General features: G+C 39.5%; 1 pseudogene; it reads right to left on the reverse strand.

Annotated features, from left to right (window-relative positions):
• Window positions 1-819: 819 nt before the first annotated feature.
• On the reverse strand, window positions 820-907 carry LOC116506879 (annotated as a pseudogene).
• Window positions 908-6,705: the final 5,798 nt, after the last annotated feature.

The raw sequence follows: 6,705 nt of genomic DNA on the forward strand, positions 1-6,705 counted from the left end.
TACATGTATCGGTCCCTTGGCAAGATTTCAGAAGTGGCTTACCCTTGCATCCTTCCAAGGGCTGAACAAGGGTGACTGGCACAAGGCCACCTGGCTGGCTTTGTGCCCAAGGTAGACTAACCTCAGCATCTCTTGGTTTCTAGCCTGGTGCTTATCCACTATATCAAGCTAGTTCTAAACAGTAATTGAACTACAACGGACAGTTAATGTTATTTTTTATCCTATCCTCAGTTCATATTTTTTCCTATCAGCTTACTTTACACTTACGCTGACTGAGGATATAGCAACAGGATAAAGACTAGCATTGTCCTTTAATGGGAGAGGGTAAGTTTGTTTCTATTTATCCTAAGCAGGCCTGTTGAAGCCACACAGTAGTAATCAAGATTTGAGAGGACAGATTTGAGCAGATACTGTAGAGGCTAGATTATTTGCATCATCACCATCAGCCAGTGGTGGGATGCAGCCGGTTCGCACCTATTCGGGAGAACCGGCTGTTAACTTTCTAAGCAATTCGGAGAACCGGTTGTTGGAAGAAATCTCCTTTTGTTTCTTTCCCACTTTACAGGGCTAATTCTGTAAGGAAGGAAACATTCTGGTGTTTCTAGCCTAATCTTTGTTGCCCTGCTTACAGAAACTGCCTCTCTGGTTAACCCTTATGACATTGTAACAGTTAAGGCGAAGCGCCCATCGACCTTAGTGACGTTGAGTTGGCCACACCCACACAATCACATGATCACCAAGCCACGCCTACCCAGCTGGTCATTAAGGAAGAGAACCGGTGTTAAATTATTTGAATCCACCACTGCCATCAGCATATAACCCTAACCCTAACGCTTCATGAATTTGTGTGTCATCCTTGCCATGCTAAACTTCTCTGTATCATTCCAATTTTAGTATATTTAATTAAATGTGTGTTTGCTTCCAGTTGTGTTAAGCAGTGCTTCAGCCAAAATTGTGGCTGTGACTCTCACAAACAGGCTACCTTTATATTTGGGGCCTATAGATTTGGTCCTGTTTATTTTAATATCATCTTTCTCAGGACCGTGTGTTTTGACAACAACAGAGTTTATCTGGTTCTATTTTTCTTTCTCTCAACACAAAACAGAGATTTTCCTGTCATTCTGCAGTTAGCACTGCTAGGTAACTCTAACTGAGGAAACTAATCTCCATAAATATGAATGTGTCAAGAGCTGGAAAAACACAAGTGTAATATATCAGCTCAAAAGACCTGGGGGATTATTTTTAGCTTAGCGTTCACACAGATATCTTTCTGAAAGGTCAGTGAAATATCATCTCAAGTAAAGACAATGAATGAGATGTAAGAAATCCAAGTAAGAATTCAAAGAGCGCAAGGATGAAGTGTAAGAGAGAAAATTGGAGCAGAATGGGACAACTTGACTTGGCCACAGCTGCAGGATAACTTGCCATGGCCAACTCACTGCAAGACAATAGCTGTGGGACAATTCAACAATTCAATGTAAGTATTTAAAACAACAAAAAAAATATATTGTACCAGTTCTTCGATATTAGTATAAGTCTTATCTTGTGATAAGTTGCCCTGTGGGGGAATTGGCCATGGGGAGTTGGACACAGCAGTTGACAGTGGCAAGTTGGCCATGGTGGGTTGGCTGTGCCACGTTAGCTGTGTTGAGTTGTCCTAAACCCAAATTGGAGTGAGAAGGAAAAATCTTGTTTGGAATCTAGATTTGTGCTACAAATTTACTTAAAAGAGTTTGTGTATACTCTTTGGTATTCTTCCGAGACAAGCACATCATTCTTCTTAAATGAATGATTCTGCAACTTTTGTCAACAGCTCCAAGCCTTTTCTGGATTTTAAATTCTTATCTTTTAGTATTTATTTATTTATTTATTTATTTATTTATTTATTTATTTATTATCATTTATCATTTATCATTTATCATTATCATTTATCATTTATCATTTATCATTTATCATTTATCATTTATCATTTATCATTTATCATTTATCATTTATTTACTACTATTTATTTATTTATTTAACCACTGCACCAAGGTGGCGCAGTGGTTAAATGCAGCACTGCAGGCTACTGCTAGATCAGCAGGTCAGCGGTTCAAATCTCACCGGCTCAGGGTTGACTCAGCCTTCCATCCTTCCGAGGTGGGTAAAATGAGGACCCAGATTGTTGGGGGCAATATGCTGACTCTCTGTAAACCGCTTAGAGAGGCCTGAAAGGCCTATGAAGCGGGTATATAAGTCTACTGCTATTGCTATTTATTTATTTATTTATTTATTTATTTATTTATAAGGTGACCAGATTTTCAGATTGGTAAAGAGGGACACCTTTGACCGGGGGGGAGGGACACTTGATTAAAATTTTATACGGAGCAACAAAAAATTTTCATACAATGCAAAAATAGTATTGTAATATTTTTTAATTTCAACATAACTACAATTTACAAATATAAATTGTAACTGTTGCCAAACATCAAAATTTTGATCACGTGACCATGAGGATGCTGCAACGGTCGCTAAGTGTGGAAAATGGTCGCTAAGTGTGAAAAATGGTCATCAGTCACTTTTTTCAATGCCATTGTAACTTGGTCACTAAGCCCATTATATCACCTTTCTTGCCACAGTTCTTAAGTGAATAACTGCAGCTGATAAGTTAGTGGCATAAGTGAATCTGGTTTCCCCATTTGACTTTGTCAAAAGGATATGACCCCTGGACACTGAAACCATCATAAATACGAATCTGTTGCCAAACATCAAAATTTTGATTGCGTGACCATGAGGATGCTGCAATGGTCGCTAAGTGTTAAAATGGTCGCTAAGTGTGAAAATGGTCGCTAAGTGTGAAAATAATCATCAGTCACTTTTTTCAATGCCATTGTAACTTTGGTCACTATATCACCTTCTTGCCACAGTTCTTAAGTGAATAACTGCAGCTGGTATTTGTATTTTGGATAGAATCTTTTTTTAAATAGTCTAAGACAATTTAAAAAAAGAATCCACACAGAATAAATTGAAGTAAACATTTCAAAATATTGTGCATAGAATTTATTTTGGATAGAATCTTTTTAAATAGTCTAAGACAATTTAAAAAAAGAATCCACACAGAATAAAAATATTTAAAAAAATCCTATGCACAATAAATAAAATATTATTTTAAAATACTTTAAAAAATAAAAGAAAAAAACCCAGTTCACTTACCAGCAGGCACAAGTGAGCATTCCAAGTCACCCAGAATGATGTAGATGTTAATACAAAGAAGTGGGCAACTTAAAATGGTGAAATTAGTCAGGGAAATATTTTTCAAAGAAACTTTGCCACCATTTTGGAGCAGACTCCAACCTCCATGCCCCTCCCCTCCAGAAAATCCAGGAAGTAACACTCGCGACCTCTCTAGCCATTTCCTGCAGCTCTATGGTGCTAGATCATTTTTTTCTTATAAAAGTGAGTAAAAGCGGCGCGGGGGGGGGAGGTCCTTTTTGTTGCTTTAACGTTTTAATATCTTCAATGAAAGTACTGAGACAGAGAGAGGGATTAGACAGGGTGTCTTTTGTCTTGCCCCGGTTAGGATTTCTTAAGCAAATCCACTGGGCTTTCAACACGAAGCCAGAAAATCGGGACTTTTTTAAAACGCAGCGGGAAACGGGACAAATTGTTATAAAGCGTGATTGTCACGCTGAAATCGGGATGTCTGGTCACCTTATTTATTTATGATCTTTCCAACTTGTCTAGTGCAACATGAAGGGAGGAGACAATGCAGTCACTGGATTAAAATATAAATGAGGAAACACATTGGCTTTTATTAATGCCTCAAAATGGTTTATAAACAGGTTCCACTGGATTATGCAGTATATCTACAGCCAGTCCATGCTTGCCTGCTCTGGCACTAAATCTATTCCTAACCCTGGCTCTGTGACATATGAGTTTTCCTTAGGCTGAGGCTGTGAATGTTCCTCAGACTTGGCCTTCGACCTCCACTCCCCTACCCCTTCCTCGGCCAGGTCCCTCCTATATTTACAGGAAGGAACAAAATACCTTGCTTTGATTGACAGTTCCCACATCTACTCATTGCAACATGTCCATTCATATTTGTACTCCTTATTTTTCTCTCAGTGTGGATATGTATGCATGAGCCAAACAGCTACAATAGATACGCATGTTAATGACATAGTAAAGTAAGTTTTTTCACACATCACAGTGGCTCAAAACAAAGTTAACAACATCATGGCCTGGTGTGTCGCATGACGCTAACCATTCTGGTTCTTTACAGCTCCACATTACAGCTCCACATTAATCCAATCAATTGTTATTTATTTCACATGCTGCTGAGATCTTGCCATTCTTGCTGTGTTAATGAAATACGTTATTTGTACCAAACTCAGCGGAATTACTTCCCCCCCTCCCTTTCTTGAAGGCTGAAGTTATTACCTTCGCTTCTTCTAATATGCTATACTGCATGGAATTGAAAGAAACACTGTAGAAGTAAACACAGCTTGGATAATTATGGTGATTTTCCCATTATGGTAGCGTAAAAAATTACATTCAGACTTGAGTGGGGGGGGGGGGGGAAAGACAGGACCCTCTTCACTCTCCAGCAAATGTAATGCTGTTGGATCACCTGCAATATTTCTCATGTAAGCGGCGTCTAACAAGACCTTGTTTTCCTAGGGTCAGCCGTGAAACAAGAAAGCGCCGGTAATGACATTCAATGTTGAGGTAGGTACGTGTTGGGAATAAATACATTATAGTGCGATCCAAGGCATATTGAAAGATTTCAAATATTTATTAAAAAACACGCTTGAAATGTTGTTCAGCATTTCTTTTAACGTGGAAATAGAAATTTGCCTACGTTAAAGTATGGATTGCTCTGAACTCAGTGTTGTTTTTAGAGAATTGACCAGTATACAGGTAGTCTTCAACTTACAACCATATAGACCCCAGAATTTCTATCATAAGCCATGATGGTTGTAAATCGAGGCACCCATGTGACCAGACCTGATTTTATGACTTTTTTTTGCAACAGTTGTTAAGCAAATATACCATGGTTGTTACATGGGGCTGCCCTTGAAAAGTATTCGGAGACTACAATTGGTCCAGAATGCAGCTGCGCAAGCGATACTGGGTGTACCTAGATACACCCATGTTACACCTATCCTCCGTGAGCTGCACTGGCTCCCTATTGGTCTCCGAACACGCTTCAAGGTTCTGGTTATCACCTTTAAAGCCCTACATGGCCTAGGATCTGGATATCTCCGTGACCGCCTCCTGCAACATACCTCCCAGCGACCGATAAGATCTCACAGGGTGGGCCTTCTCCGGGTGCCGTCAACTACACAATGTCGTTCTGGCAGCTCCTCGGGGAGACCCTTCTCTGTAGCTGCCCCGGCCCTATGGAACAATCTACCCCCTGAGATTCGGATCCTCTCCACTCTCTTGGCCTTCTGAAAGTCTGTTAAGACCTGGCTGTTCTGGCAGGCCTGGGGCTGCTGATCTTCGATTGAGCTTCAGCCCCATTAAGATCAAATGCATGTTGTGTCTTTTTTTAATTCTCTTGTCTTATATTTTAAATTCTTTAATACTTCTTAAACTGTTTTATGTAAGCCGCCCGGAGTCCTTCGGGATTGGGCAGCATACAAATCCATTAAAATTGAAATTGAAAATTGAAAGTGTATGTGGCAGTTATTAAGCAACTTGTTGGTCGTTAAGCAAATCAATTTATTCCTATGGATGGGTTTTTTTTTTGCTGGAAACTGGCCAAAAAAGATTGTGGTCATATAACGGATAAAGGTGAGTCAATTGTAAAGTGCCAAGAATGCAATGATGTGTCCATATACAGGTGGATAATGGTCAGAACTTTGGAATCAGATAGCTTTCAGTGGTAACTTCGAACCCTAACCAATTGGCCGAGAACTATCTGTTGTGACTCAGCAGAAGTTTGCTGTGAGTTGAGTCGGGATGCAAGATTAACAATGCAGCTGGGGCTCATTAGTGGCGTCTTCTGGTGATAAAAGAACGGATGGTGCCATGTCCTGGTTGCAGGAGTCAACGTTCATTCAACGTTCATTGATCATCGTCGTGGTTGTTTGTGAGAGACACTTGGAGAAGTGATTTGCTTTTCTGTAACCCTGATTCAAGGAGACACTTGGAGAAGTGAACTGCTTTGTAAGAGTTTTGTTTGAATTCTGTTATCTTGTCAGAGACTTTATTTATGTTCATTTTTGGGCTCGCAGCCAGTCAGAGCTGAGGACTGATAAAGTTCTTTCCTTTTAAGTTTGTCTGCCTGTCATCTGTTAACGAGCGAAGAAGGGGAGACAGAACACTATCTATAGTGGAAATGGTGATTTTTTTTTAAAAAAAATGGGTTAAGAAGGAAACAGGGAGACTTTCTTTAAGACCATTTAAGCTATTTTGAAAAAAAAACAAAACAAAAACAGAAAACAACCAAATCAAAAATTCTTTTTCTGTGCAGAAACATTCTGCTGTGATCCATTCCCTATTTCAGATTTGTGCAACCATCTCAACAGCTGATACTTTTCAGTGTCGAGATAATCCAAGAATCTGCCAGTTCAATCAGGAAGGACCTACCTCTAATGGCTTTGTTTCTTCACTCTAAATAGCCATTCTGAGTGTTTTTTCCCTCTTTTGCCATTTTCTTCACAAACACAAACTCCTTAATAGCAATAGCAATAGCAGTAAGACTTATATACCGCTTCA

This window comes from Thamnophis elegans, chromosome 3, assembly GCF_009769535.1.
Source record: "Thamnophis elegans isolate rThaEle1 chromosome 3, rThaEle1.pri, whole genome shotgun sequence".
NCBI classification, from domain to species: Eukaryota; Metazoa; Chordata; class Lepidosauria; order Squamata; family Colubridae; genus Thamnophis; species Thamnophis elegans.